The sequence below is a fragment of the Pipra filicauda genome, unplaced genomic scaffold (genome assembly GCF_003945595.2).
Source record: "Pipra filicauda isolate LSUMZ 115617 unplaced genomic scaffold, ASM394559v2 scaffold91_size2508729_pilon, whole genome shotgun sequence".
NCBI lineage: Eukaryota > Metazoa > Chordata > Aves > Passeriformes > Pipridae > Pipra > Pipra filicauda.
In genome coordinates this window covers 2,116,845-2,132,575 of record NW_024105109.1, presented here as the reverse complement: position 1 = coordinate 2,132,575, position 15,731 = coordinate 2,116,845, and the positions used below count along the sequence as shown (strand labels likewise).

Below are 15,731 nucleotides of genomic sequence, written 5' to 3'. Positions count from 1 at the left end.
ATGTACAAGTTGTTCTGCACCATCACCGACAGGTTGCTCTCACGCTCTCGGTCCCACGCCTGCAGGTCACTCTGTTTGATGGAAGAGAGAGTAGCCATGTTCTTCCTGTGCTTTTAAAACCATAGAGAATAGGAGCTCATGTCTCCATCCAACCTCCTTACGTTGCATATGAAGTTGGTCACTTTAGACAGTGGCTGTTTCTCTCAAAAGATAAGAATTCAAAATTCAAATGAATGGCTGAAAACTAGGCTATTTTTCTTTCATCACAAACTTGTATTTGATCTGAGAGAGGTTTAGCCCTGGGGGAGAATAAGGAAAAATGTACTAGGGATGAGGACAAAAAGCTCTGAGGGAGGTTGGAGGCAAGCAGGATGTCAACTTTCTGCCTGTCACACATGCGCTTGATGAAGTCTACCCGACATAAAAGTGAGGATCCTCTTTCAAAATAGTTAGAAGGAGCTAGGCCAGTGGAACCCCTCATTGGAAATAAGAAAGACTTGACACTTCGGGAACTGGGGGCCTGTGCCCCAGCTCCCACTGCCACAGTGACGCTGCTCCTTGTGGCTCACGATCAGCGCTTTCTGCCAGGAAGCTCAACTGAATGTCTTCACCACTGCGGACCCTTCCTCTATAATATAAAGTGGGACTCCTTGAGAAACACAAACAGCCACAGAGATTTAAGCTAAGGCTTAAATCCACCGTCACAGCAGTGTCTGTCACGGGCCATCCACATACACCAACTCCTTCTGCTGCTCTGTTCATCCCTCCTTTGCAACTCAGGACTCTGCAAGCAACCTGCTACAAATACATCTCCCACAACAATTCCTTCCTTACAGCAAGCTGAACATCCAGAAGTCCTGCTCTGCCCACTCAGACTTCTCCTCGTGGCCAAGACCTCATCTGCTATGGAGCCCAGGCTCCAATAGGCACTGCCCTGAACTTCCCAGGCAGCTCCCAAAGACTGAGGTGACACACAGTAGCAGCACTCACAGAAGCAAATGGAGCACTGCAGTATAAAATATGTCAACTTAGAAAACAAAAAGTTATGTAAAATTAAAGGGGTACTGACAGGGTTCATAATTGCAAGATATTAATGCATTGCTCATAGGTGCTTGATACCAACAAATCCCTTTTGGGGTATAAAAGCTGCACTCTCAAGGGCATTCCTCTGCTTAGCCTACACTGGGCCTTGCACAGAACGGAATCGCGAACAACAGCTGGATTATGTTGTTAACTACAGATAGGAATGAAAACAAAAAAAGCTAGGCCATGGCAAGCTAACAGAAGAAAACAAACCCAGGCACTTTTTCAAATGTAGTCCTCTTGGAACTGGCAGCAGCATACAGACATCTGCTTGTCCATTTTGAAAGCAGAAAAAACCCTGTACTCTTTAATTACGAAATACAATTTTCTGATTGGTTCATACAGCTTTTATTGACCCAAACCCTCTTCATAGTCAGAGCCCTTGCCCAGCTGACCTAATAGAGGATTTTTCCCCACCCTAACATATATAGCTTGAATCTATGACATATACTCCATTTCATCTAATCTCTGATGTTTTTGTTTCTGCACAATATCACTGACACTGAAACATGGTGCAACGCAGCTATAGCATTCCTCTGAGGTTAGCTGACATCTAATACACCCTGGGAGACACTGCTCAGTCTCTGACACGTGAATACACCTGCATGCAGCTGACAGCCCAGCCAGGCTGCCAAAAACAGATGCAGAGGGTACATTTTGTGGAGACAAGCCTATACAGAATTTCTCCTCTCAGCCAGCCTCCCTCACCAGAAGGCCAGACCACAAGTGTTGATAAATTCATGAAAAGGACATCACTAACCTAACCAGCAGATTTCCCATCAGAAATGGCAGTCAGCAACGATCCGCTATTTTCAAGTATTTACAAAACTGGCTTCTCATTTATCCAGGTGAACCTAACTCATTGTGCACTGCCAAGGCCTTGACATCCACTTTATTTCAGCATCTCTGTGTTACTGGCAATGAAAGGCATGAACAATTTCTCCTTTTATGAAATCACTGTAAGCTGGAACATGAAGGGAACACAGAGATGCTGCTCAGAACAAGGCACCAGCACACCACGTGCAGGCCCAAGGCCTTTGCTCTAGAAGGCACTTGTTTGTCACCGTGAAAGCAATGTCTCTCCCACTCACTAATCTTTAAAACAATAGTTTAATTGCTACCAGCAAAAGTGTACTTGCTTACTATCAAATAGATAATGATTAACTGTGTTCCAGTCACACTTTTCAGAAGGAAGCAAGTTTCAGATGTTTCCATTCTGGTCTTCTCTCATTCTTTTATCAGCATCCCACAATTAATTTGCTGTGCAAATTATAACAGGGAACATATTTCAAAACAGGAGCTTTACTCCATCACCAGAGTTGCTGTAGTACTGCCAGTCTTCAGGGATCACTCTGATCGCACTGACTGCACCAGGGCATCCTGCACAAGCTTCTGGCAGGGATGAGGACAGCAGGATCACCACTCACTGACCACAGTATACCTGTCTTATCCACCACTGCAGTTGATTCAGTAATTCAGAAGCCTACAAGGTGAAGGCACCATTCACAGTGACCAGCCATTGAGTGCTGCTATTTTGGCTCCAGTTTTCCTCAAGCTGTTTCAATGCAGTTGGCAGCCCTTAACAAGAGCAGCAGCTCAAATATCAACCCAAGGGCCCATAATGCTCAACATCCTAATAACAATCTTGATACCGGCACAACTGCATCCATGGTAAATCTGCAAATGACACTAAGTCAGAGGAGATGGTTGAAAAAGCAAATGGCAGAACATCAACCCAGATGGCCCTTGTGCAACTTGCCTGAGTGAAGACAAACTTTACAAGGTTCAACAAGCAGACTTGTGGAGTCCTGCACCTGGGGTGGAATAATCCCATGGTCAGCCCCGACAAAGAGGAGCTGTGCATTACAACAGGCATCAGGCTGAAAAAGCTGAAAAGGTGCAGTCTTGCTGGGAGGAAGGCAAACCATGCCCTAGGCTACATTAAGAGGGCTATAGCTGGCCAATCCTGGGAAATTATCATTCCTCCCAAATGAGTGGTGGTGAGGTTGCATACTGAATACTACATCCAAGCCCTCAGTTCAAAAGGGATGTCAAGATAGGGTAGAGGCCTACAATGACTCCCACAAGGAGTGCTGAGGGATGTGGGTTTATTTAGTCTGCCAAGGAGGAGACTAAGGAGCAATGTAATTAGCTGCCAGCTAAATCTGAAGGGGAGCTGTAAAGAAGACAGTCAAGTGAATGTTTTTTGGCAGTATTGGATGGTATAACATGGAGCAACAGCCACAGACAGCAGTTTAGAAGTTCAGGTTGCACACTAAAAAATGTCTTTCTTATCAGGAGGGCAGTGTGACCCACAGAGAGTTTACAAATCTCCATCTCTGGAAGTTTTCACAACTTGGCAAAGTCATGGTTGATGTAATCCAGTAATGTGACAGTTCTGCTTTCAGCAGGAAGTTGGGCTCAGATGACCTCCAGAGGTCCTATACAACCAGTATTTATATCAAATACCATCCTTTTTTCTTACAGTTTCTCAAAATCCAAAGAATATTTTTGCAAAAACTTTGCAGTGACGCTGAATGTTCTCCTAGATTCTCAGTCACATTTTCCTGAATAAACAGACTAGTGGTGTAATTGGGGGTAGGGGTTTTGTTTGCTTTTCTTAAGGATCATGACCTTCCTTTCCTCTCTCCCAACAGCCTAAAAATTCTGAGCCAAAACAGAACTGAGAAGTAGTAAAAACCACCAGAAACCCCTTCTTGCTATAGGCCATGCACAAAGTTTTATAAACAACTTCGCAAATCCAAAGCCTTGGGAGTGACCTCATTTTGACAGACCTATGAAGCCTTGTGAGCTACACATTAAACTGCAATGACTGCATTACTGACAGAAAATACAGTCTCTCAAGAGTCTGAAACCCCCTCATTCTTTAAGCTGTTTATTGTAAAGCTCTACAATTGTACATGGTTTAAAATATGCTTTTTCAAAAGCAGATCTGAAGATTTTTAACTGGATGGAGAAGGTGAAGTGGAGGAGGAGGAGGAAAAGGTGAAAACAAGCCTTGCTAGATTTTTATGAAGGACAAACCATTTCCTTCATGCTGCCTATGGAACACTATAGCCATATGTCCCTTAGTCTCTGCTTTTGATTAGGTGTCTTAGTCTTGTGCTGGGCTTTTTGGCCCCCTACATGCACCTACCCCTCCTCTTCTAACAAATTAATTGTCATAAAACTGACCTGAGTCCTGGTTCTGTGTTACTTTCCTGGTAAACCTGTAGTCTATAAAAAGGTCCAGGAAATAAGAGTAGACCTACAAAGCACGTTTCAAGAGACATCCAGCTCTATGCTAAAGTTAGGTGATATGTGTAACTCCCTTAAGATAGGATCATAAGCCATGTTCCAAGAGACAAAAAGTTCAGGGCACATCCAGCGTTAGCTACTTCTGTTACCAGCATACAGACAGTTAGACTCCTCAAAGACAGAATCCCACCTCACTTCTTTAGGAGCTATGGAAGGAAACGGGAAATAAATATCTGAACATACAATTTCCCTAAACGCTGTTAAGGCAAATCTTGGACTGGACTGGACTGAACAATCAGCTGCCAATCCTTCTCTGTTCTCTGGTGGCTCCCATCTAGGTTGTACACTAGGATCTTGTGAAACAAGGGCAAAAATATCACCTCTGAGCCAACCATTGCCACTGTGCAGTCAGTCATTTGAAACTTACTGGTCTTCTCACTGGTTTTAACTGATCTAGCTCCTTGCCTTACAGGAACAGGGAGGTGATGCTCATTTGGGCACTGAGATTGTATGGGAAACACTACCCCAAGCCTTTTGCCCCTCCTTTGTTTTTCATGCGGTCGTTGAGAGATGCTGGTCTGCTTGGAGTTACTCACAGTGATTAACGAGTCTATGGCACCAGAGTATGACATATTATTCAGCCTAATACCATCCAGGCACAGCCTTCTTGGGCACTCACTGCCATCTGCTTGTTAGCTGTGCACTTGTTTGTGGCCAAAATTATTAAGCTGCTGCCTTCTGGAAGAGGGGATCATAGAATATGTCCAAGCTTTTCTCTCCAAGGTAAAAGACCTTATTAAGAGAGAAAAACATCAAGATAATCCTCCGGGCAATATGCACCTGCAGAGTGAGAGCTTAGGCAGTGACTCAGCGAGCCTAGGGTTTATAGCTGGCTTCTAGGTTTAGAGAGGCTCTACATACTCATCTACACCTGGCATCAGCTTCCTTTGCTGGAATTAAACATAGAAGCAAGGAACAAACTCCCACAAATGCACCCTGCAAGAGGTACACTGCCTGCCTTAGTGGATTTGCTAATTATCCTAGATAATAAACATTCAGCACATACAGATGCAACAGATAAATTCAGGAGAAACACTGAATCATTGTCTCACATAATTGCCACCAAAGCAGCAAATGTTTTTAAGTAGAAGTTTCCAGAGTGTTGGCAAGGGATTGGCAGCCTGGCTCTGGAAGCACACCTTGTGCATGCATAGTGGCAGAAACCAAGACAAGGCATGTGGGTAGGAGTTTCACCTGGCTGATGGGCTGCTCTGGACACGTTTTCCCAGTTCCCAGAAAGCCTCACACCCACCAGCAATTGCCCATCCTCAAGAGCAGAGATATGCTCTGGAAGAAAGCCCCAGGGTAACCTTGTACATCTTTGCATGCTCACAGCTACTTTTGAGACAGTCATTTTCCTAAGGGACATATTGAAGATAACTATCGATTGACCCTTTAAAGTTTTTCCTAATGGAATTATATGACACCATAGCACATGTGACTCACAGGCTTGCTTCACTTAAAAGAAATAGTTGCAGGTGGTACCCTGGACAAATGAAGGGCTAAATCCATTCCATGAAGGAAAAAGTCTAGGTGGCAGCAGGAATAGAGAAAATGTCAATTCCACTTCACAGCAATAAAATTCCCCTTTGAGAACAAACCATTAGCACCCTTTACCAAATGAAAAAAGAAAACCCCACCAACCAACACAAACCATATTACAGCAAAAAAAAAAAAAAATAAAACACAACCACCCACCCACCAGACACAGACACATCTAAAAGAGATGGACATTTCTTCCACATTCTGGCAGCAAAATTTCTCATTTAATAGTAGAACTTCAAGTTTGCTGCAACTGAAAGATATTTCTCACAGAAACTGTCGATGCAGAGCCATTCCCACACATGCTGCACAGGAATTAGGCTCTTCAGATAATCTTTTCCAGCGAGAACAAACAAGAGCTCATAAATTTATACTGTTTTACTAGAAGTCATAATGAAGCACATCTAGAAGGCAGTAACCAACATCTATATCATATCTGTTTTGGCAGCAGCCCCTAGCATGAGCATTTATCATTTCATAATAAACTCCCACCTATTTAGACCACTATACACAGGTAAAGACCGGGTTAGGTGAACAACTTCCCCAAAGTTGCAGGACCTGTACTGCCTTCAGCAGTCACCCCTGAGCAATTACCCACAAAACAGGTACATAGGATATCACCCTGACCTCAAGTCACCCAGGCTCAAATGCCAACTCCTATTTTTAACAGATTATCCTGTCTGTGGCTTACAATCTCTTAAAATAGCCTTAACTAGTGAACAGAAAAAATTGGGAGGGGAAATAGTGAGAGAGAACAAAGCAAGGCAGTCTTTCCTTTAAATTGTTTTTTTCCTGTAGATTTGCCTTTTGGCAATAGCTATGCGAGTGTTATAGCTACACAAAGGAACGCACTATCTAACCTCTTGGGTTTTAACAAATTGAAGAGGATGCAATATGATGTTAATCAAATCTTCAGACAACAGCAGAGGAAAAAGGAATTCACTTCTATTTTCACATTCCAGCACCCTTTGAGAGCTATTTATACCTTCCCACCACTTCCAGCATCTGCCATTGCATCTGTGGCTAAGCACAGCATCCAGATCACCTGTATCACTGCTTTCTGCCTAAATCAGCTGACATATATAAAAAAACCCCAAGTTTTCCTGTCCTAGCCCTCTCCTTGTTACTCAAAAGAACAGAGAGTATTTCCACACCTACCTACCCCAGCATTTCAATACTCGAGACCTACTTGCACAACACTTTTAGTATTTCACAACAGAAGAAAAACAACAAGAAAAAAACATTCTTGAAGGTAGGAAAAATAATTAGGTCATTGGATTCTTGACAATTAATGGAGAGGAGGTTGAACAGCTATCTGACTTTGTACTACTGCCATCTCATAGCTGAGAAATGAAATAGGCTTTGGGGTGGTTGGGGAAAGTGGGAGAAAGAGACACCACAAGAGAGTCATTTTCTCCCTCTCTTCTAGATAAATTCTTCAAAACAGTAAAACAAACAGTTCTTCAAAACAAAACAGTATTTTCTTCTATTTCTACAAACAAAAGAAGAAGAGGGAAGAACCTCTAATTTACAGTGCACAGCTAACAAATTTGCGTAATGGAAACCTCCAAGGCACATCAACCAGTAACGTTGAGAAAACCAGTTACAGTTTTTGCATCAGTAGCTTATACAAACTAATCATCCATCAACAGAATAGTCCTCACATCAAACAAAAATGTAGGGTGTATAAATACAAACCCAAAATAACTAGACCCATTCACTGAGGCACAGAAAGCACAGAGAGACACAAGAGATCTAATTTTTAAAGGAGGGACACTACAGGTATTTCAACAAACAAGTGGCTAAAAATTAGTTCCTACTATCCAAGAACACAGTATTTACAGACGATATTGCTACAGATGCCACCTAGTCTGCAGGAAATATAAGCAACCAGGCACTAAATTTGAATCAGGTAAGGATTTTTTTTTTTTCAGTTCATCTGTGAACTAGCAGTTGTTAGTGCTCCCAAACGTGGGGCAAATTTCCAGCTGCCCAGGATTAAGACGGTAAAAACCTTCCATTCACACTGACCCACTATCCTGCATTAGTAGGGTTGATGGGAAGACAAACATATTAAGGAGCTTTCTTTCACAGATAGATCTTTGGCAGAACTTTCCAAATCTGACTAGACAACATCTGTTATCTTCTCAGCAGTTTAAGGACAGCTAGTTTGAGATGCTTGAATATCACACTGCTCAACCAGATGACAAAACCAGAATACAAAAGTCATATTGAGTCAAACTTTAATAAATAATGTAAATCAGCCAGATAAAACCTCGCTTTTTGACCCAGGTAAGTCTACCTAAGCTCCTTGCTTCTTAGGCTTTGTTGCTATCTTGGCCTGAAGAAAAATGCAACAGAATCGTAATTCAAGACTTAAAATACAATTTCCAGTTTTTAAGCATTCAGGTGGAGCAAACAGAACACATCAAGCATAAGCTCCATCCGGCGGCAGTGAAACACAGAGGCACACGCAGCTGAATGCAAGGTAGGAACCCCTACACACTACTCAGGGGGTTTCAAACACAACTGTGCAACCATGATCAGAGAGCACAAAAAAAACCCCACTCAAAATTCTGAGTGTGGCAAAACATTATCTTGACTGAACCCAAAGTACATCCTGCTTTAGAAATACAGTTTACGAAACTCAGTGGATTCCCTGGTGGAAGTCGAGGAAATGACTCCTCACCCTCAATAATAAAATTACATATTCCCTTGCTTGGCTTATTTCCTCTTCAGATGGGTGCTTGGCCCTGCAGCCATGTGGAAAGTGAGATTAATATACTGAGAACACCCCCTGGGATCACAGCAATGGGAACTCCATATTTCTCAAGAGGACTGACGTCACATCGACATGATTTCCCCAAGATTTAATGATGTGTTTTGTAATAAAAAACCGAAAAAGTCTGTGGGAAGAAGGGGTTCAGGCCTAGAGCAGGCCCATAGGGAGCAAAAAGGAAAAAAGGACACACAGAACTTCATAGGCCATCAGGTACAACCCACAGCCTCCATGCTTCATGGTTTCAGGCACTTCTTGCACAGCTCACCTACATTTCATCTCCTTACCATTTCTTCACAGCTCTGGGCTTCCCGATTGCCCACATAGCAACTTCCACGTCTCTCTTCCCTTCAGAGCATCCCAGCCATCTCTTCCCAGGCAAGGTTTGTCTTACCTGCCTGACTCCCTCTCTCCTGTGCCTGGCCTGCCGCAGTGCTAGCCGAGGCCATCACATCAGCCTCCATCCCACAGATGAGTTTCTCAACCACTAACAGTAAGTCCCAGCTCAGGAAGGGAGCTGCTCCCCTACCTCTCCACCCCACCAACCCAAGTAATCTAAAAAGAAAATCACAGCAATTTCCATATGGTTGATTTACAGACCTGGGGAGCAAGCTGCTTCTCACATCATTAACCTCACCTTCCTTATCCAGCCATCATTCCCTCCTCCATCTCACAGTGCTGTGAGGCTCCCCAAGAGCCACCAGGGCAGCTGCCACACAGCATCTCCAGTCAAAAGGGCAAACTATCAGCACAAGCAGAGCACAAACAACACAACCTATACTGCCAGCCTAGACTGGTTATTGCAAACAGCTGGAGGAGTAACATCCATACAAAATACAAATAATACAAAATGTAAAAAGAAAAAAAGTCCTACTGATAGGACAAGGGAATGCTTTTAAAGTAAAATAGGAGAGATTTTGATTACTTGTTGGGAAGAAATTACTTATTCAGAACGTAGTGAGGTACTGGAACAGGTCATCCAGAGAAATTGTGGATGTCCCACCCGTGGAAGTGTTCAAGGCCAGGTTGGATTGGGCATTAAGCCACCTGATCTAGTGGGTGGCATCCATGCCCATGGCAGCAGGGTGGGAACTAATTGATCTTTAAGGTCCCTTCCAACCCAAACCATTTCATGGTTGTATGATTACTTAACAATAACACAGCACCAAACTAGAGCCAAGGAAAGCAGTCAAGTACTCTGGGTCTTTGAGTTTTTTCTTGAACGGTTGGGAGGATTTGTAGAAGGTTTGTCAAAGTTAATTTTCAAGTTTCTGTATTCCTTCCTTTGAAAATGCAAATTCACATGATAGTTATTTGGTCTCTAAATAGTTAACCAGAAACACACTTTCAGCCAGGAAAGGTCAGTTGGTTGTTCCACTGTAACTGTGCCAATAATTTTGCTTTTTACTAGCTCCATGGCAAGTTGCAAAACAGGAATGCAAGTCTGTCACAGTTCTGCTGACATTTAATTTTTGCTTCTCAAGTTCCCTCTCCCTCCACCTTTTTTTTTGCCAAGATAAGCTTACCAGATAACACAAATCAGTCTTAACTCCTTATTGTCTTAAACGTGAGCATCAGGACTTCAGCTGATAAAAGTAGGATGGGAAAGGAGATTCCTTACGATATGAGAAGTAAATATACTGAAGTATAACACATCTAGAGGCTAGGAATCAGAGGGATATTTACCACTGTTGGAACTGGATCCAGGAGCTGTCATCCACACTCAATGCTGCCCTCCTTTCCACAACAGAGACAGCTGGTGCTGTGATCCTATCAGTTCTCACTCACGGAGCGAATTTGGATAGGAAACTTGGGTGCTGCAGGAATTGACACTGGCAGGACCATAGTTTCCAGTTCCTAATTAATTTTTAAGGGTGATTGGCAGTTCTGAACCTCCAAGTCACATGGATTTAAAAAGCTTTTGTCTTCTGAGCTAAGGAAGTTACCATCTGTAACTTTCATACTTGCTACTTTCAGACATCTCAAGCTGAACACTTAGAAGATGAGATGCCATGGCCACTTTGGAAAGTTTTATTCATTTAGTGGCACTGCAGTCCTGATCTCTGTAAAGAAGGATATCAGCCTCATCTGCTGAGGAAGACTCTTCCAACAAGGGAAGTGTGCTTATCTGCTTATACTCCTCCCACCTTCACCATCAAGTGGCTCAGTTCCTCCTCAGTTCCTGTTCTGCAAGATTATAGCAGCTGCTTTTGATCCTGATTCACTTCTGATGTAAGATTCACTGAACCACCTGGTGCAGGATTCACCCAACAACTGTGAAATGGCTAAACATCCCAAGATGAGATGCCTGAACTCCCTTGCATTTGAGAAGGGATGTATATCAGAACCCTTTTCACATGCATCTACCTCCCACCCCTAATTACAATTAGTGATTAAAGGCCCAAATTATTATCCTAGACTAGACACTAAACACTTCAGTAGGTAAAGCTAACCACCCACCTTGGTCTACTGGTGTCCACTATTAACTTCTGATCCCACTGGTCAAAAACAACCAAAATTCACATTTGAGAGAGGAAATGATTTCCCATTGCTAACTGGGCTCTCCTCAGTTTCACGAAGACTAGCAGAATGGAGACCCAGGATCTGAATACCTGAAGGCTCATTCCCAATAATTCTTTGCTCTGTCAGCTGATCTCTTCACACAGATGTGGCAATCCAGCATAGAATATTACATGAGAGAAAGATTATTAGTGAGGTGAGAGAAAGGGCTCTACTACATAAAAAGTTGCAGTGAATGGGACAGGTTAGCTGTCTCTGCTGAACACAATCAACTGCACTTTCTCTCAGATATGCCTAGAAACCAGTGGGGAAGACCTTTTGTACATACTGATTCCAGTGTGTTTTTCCAAGCCTTTTGAGATAAAAGAGTGCTCCTTAAGAAAGTATGCCAACAACATGAAAAGAAGAATTAGTTGTAAAATCAAACCAGGAAGACTTGACTCAAGAGGAAGCAGAACATGCATATCCTTCAACATATTGTTGTATGAATACATGGTACAGATGGGTCCCTTAGTAAGAGATACATATAGATGTAACCTAGCATAGATCTTTCATCTATTTTTGCCTGAAGCAAGTTTTCTGACACTTTTTTGCAAAACCTAAATGAGACAGGGGAGATGAAGGGACTATCACAAAGCAAAACAAGGTCCTTCCCAAACAAGTTCAGTACTAAAGTTGAGCAAAGCATCCTCACCTACTCCCAATCTGAGCCAATACTGAGGACTAAAATATTAACTCCTCACCCCGCAAAAAAAAATCCAACCAAAAACAAACAAAGTAACAAAGAAGAACCAAAAACAAGCCAATAAATGCTAAAGCTTAATTAAAAGCAATACTCCCAGGGCTTTTATTCAGTTTAGGGTCACTACAAATGCATGGGTTGTTTTATTTGTGGGGGTGGGAACACATTTTTTATCAGATTCTTTTTCCATCAGAAGCACAGCAGAAAGGCAAGTTCTCCTGTTCAATTTGTCCATGGGTTCACAAGTGATGATGTACAGATAACAATGTTTTAATGGCACCTCTCACCCAATGACCCCAAAGTGCTTTTACTTGGCTTAATGAACTCGGCTTCACAGCAGCTTGACAGCTTCATTTTACATTGGAACTAAGAGAGAGACGAAGTCATTTATCTGTGCCATGCAGGAGCACAAAATCAGCTCCTACCAGCCCAGTGATTTATGCAACAGACCACACTTGCTTTTGCACAGCATCCAGTCCCAGGACATGCTGTCACTGGGGAGGTAACACACCTCCCAGCTCTATCACTCGCTCAGACACTACTGTGAACACTATTGCACAGGCACTTTATAGCCCCAGCCCTCCAAAATGTTAAGTCAACAGTGGCTTAAAACACTCCTTACTTCAGAGGCTCAAGACTTCTGTTTACATTATTAATGTTTCCTGGCAACTTCACCCTTTTTCCCCATTACCTTTGGGCAAGAAAAGTGTAATTCTTTGACTAGTCAGCTAGGGGGGAGGATTACTAGTGGAAAATGAAAAAAAGAAAGAAAAGAAAAAAAACAAACACCCACACCAAACAGACATGGGAAGTTTGATCTTCTGAACACTTAGAACCTGGACCACCTTCTGGATTACAGGAATTTCACATTGCTGCGATGTGGTCACTACTTGTGTACATGCACAATCCTCTGCTATATGCCAGGGTTCTTCCATTAAACGTGGGCATTATGGTACCAGTTAAAGAATAACATGAAAAGACAATATGCAAACCACAAAAAAGTTCTTGCAGCAGAAATACTTTAAAATTTCATTAAAGAACACATTTGAATCAAAATGCTCTAAAAGTAACGTGTGCCTGCAATCAACACAAAAGGCCCACTGGTGTACCAGATGAGGAATCACAACAAAGTTGTCTTGGCAGAAAACTACAGGGGCAAGAGTATTAGCCAGCTCTCACTTCAATCTCAGCAAAAGCCCAATATTACTGCTTTGGTGCCAACAGACAGCATCCTCATTCGCTGTGCCACTATTTCAGAGGGCAAAGTACTCAAATCTTAATGCTAAAGGGCCATTGTTCTGTTAAAACAAAGTTTCACCCTGAGAAAGGCCAAGGTGAGGCTCTCTTGGCAAACATTACACAAACAAGATGCTACAGAACTTTTGCACGGGGGAGTTAATTTGTTTTGAATTCCCCATCTTCTGCCAAGACAGGATTGCAAAAGTAGGGATAAGGGTGGGTAGACAAAAGGGCTCAAGGTCCTAAAGCTTCTCCAGAGCTGATGACCTCTTTTTCGCTGCCCCCATGTCACTGCCCTCATACCTTTTTTATTGAGTTTTATCTTAACAGATCAAACAGGTATTTCCAAAAGAGAATCATGCTGGTGCCAAGTGAAAGTAAGCTCCTCAATGTGACTTAATACAGCTTGTATCAGGCAACTCACCCTGCAACTGACATCTTACATGCAAGTCACTCTGGACAACTCCTGCATTTCTGCCAAACTAAATATCATTAATTATGCAGTTCTCTAGTCCCAAAAGACTTACAATTTATAGGTCATATTTTTACTTCCCTTTACTGAGAACAACAAACGAGAACTTACACTTCCCTTTCCCTTACAAGTACAGTCATGCATATTTCCCTTATTGTTTAATTAAAGCTGTTTTAACCTCCAAGAAACTTATGCCTATGTTTTTGGAGGCAGCCTAATGGCTCTACAATAACTGTAAAGACAGGAGGAGGAAGACAATTCTTCATAGGCTAGATGTTATTATAAATTTAAATTGAAAAAATAGAAAGCTGTTGCCATCATTTCTCTACAGTCTTACAAATAAAAGTAAAAAGAAAGATGGGAATTGGCATCTAACTGTGTTAATATTCTAGTACATTCCTCCAGTTTCACATTTCCCTATCTACTCAGCCCTTCTCCCTGCTTTAATACAGTGTATTTGCTCCCAGATAAATGGAACTTTTCTAGGCTAAATTAAAACTAAAAAAACTCCTTAGGCAGATGCTTTACTGATGGCTCATACTAATCTTTACAATCTTCCCAGTTTCCAGATAGATTCGCTGTCCTTCAATGCTAGTACTCCTCTTGGCCCTCACATTTTCTATTTTAAGATTTTATTAGACAAAGAGCCAAAGGGAAACCAGAGACTATCTTCCAGGGAGCTCTGTTCCATGACCAGTTCCCTAACACAAAGTGGAAAAAAGTGAAATGAGCAGTTAGAAGGGAAATTCCTGCTTTAAAATAAAATTCTATCAAGGAATTAAAAGAAAACTGAGTGTGTGGCAAATTAGCAGATCTGGGATAAATGGCATTTAAACCTAGCTAGTGACAGAATGGACTGGGAGAAAAATATGGCTCTCTCTATCAAGCCCAATACCAGAGCAGCAATTCTACTAATTTAAGGACCTTCAGTGGTTTGGGTTTCTTCTTTTTCTTTTCGGTCTTGCAAAGCACCTTTGAACCAGAATGACTGAATGGATTTCAAGAGTAGCAAAGACATAACAATACAAAATTACATTTCCAGGACATAATGGGCTGCCAACTTCAGGACAGAGAGCAAAGTTCATCGCTCTCAGTGTTTGATGTTACAAACCTCAAAGTCAATGGACTTTTTTTCTATCGTACTGCAAAGTACGCTTTTCTACCATTGACTTTTCCAAGTATAACTCTTGCAGTCCTATGCATGCTGTGCCTTACATAGCTATTTACAGTAATAGAAGTATAAGGTCATGCTCAAGGTAGGGTTTTGGGGATTTTTTTTTTTCAAATTGCATTTTATTTTGTTATTAACTTCTCTAGGTCACTACTGGTATATCTCTAGCACATCACCCATCAACACACCATAGGCCCCATGAGCAGGGATTGCTTTCAGAACCGGCAGAGATAAGTAGATACTCTACTTACTGTGCTTTGAAGCAGAGTTTACCTATTTGCTGCACTACTAGTCTGTAGGATTAAGCATAAAAGCCCTACACTTCATCCCCATCACTTGAGACAATGGTTTCAAAACAATGCTGTGCAATTTAAAGCATCAACACACTCACATATTATCTTGAATGACACATCCCATCAACCCAATTCCTGCTTCATCAAGTTTCAAATTAAGTTTGTGTTTATGCCTCCCTTTCCTGTGCATTGTTCTGAAAATGCATTCTCTTCTCTCCCCTTCTCTTACCTTGTGCCATCTGGCACATATCTACATGACTTTTCTCATCCCTCAGCCTCATCTCTTACCTATTTTCTCAAACAAAATCCTTCTGTAATTTTCATGTATTTCATACATGCTACCCCATCTCTCACTCTCCCCTTGAACACAATCACATCCTGGCTACCCAGCCACAGACACCACCTCACACATCCTTCCAGCCAAGCACAGAAGCACCAGCTCCAGGCAGTTCTTCCTGACTCTCCCTGCCTCAAGAGAAAACACAAAGAGCAACCAGGAACAGCCTCCCCTTGGGGAAAAAAAAGATAGCCTCAGACACCAGCAAACCCCACTACAGATACCAAGAAGAAGC

The 15,731-nt window shown here is 42.2% G+C and overlaps 1 protein-coding gene across 1 annotated transcript in view; it reads right to left on the bottom strand.

The window, feature by feature from the left end:
- SH3BP5 (SH3 domain binding protein 5) overlaps positions 1 to 15,731 on the bottom strand; it is a 51,605-nt gene that overhangs the window by 22,208 nt on the left and 13,666 nt on the right. The window lies entirely within an intron of this gene.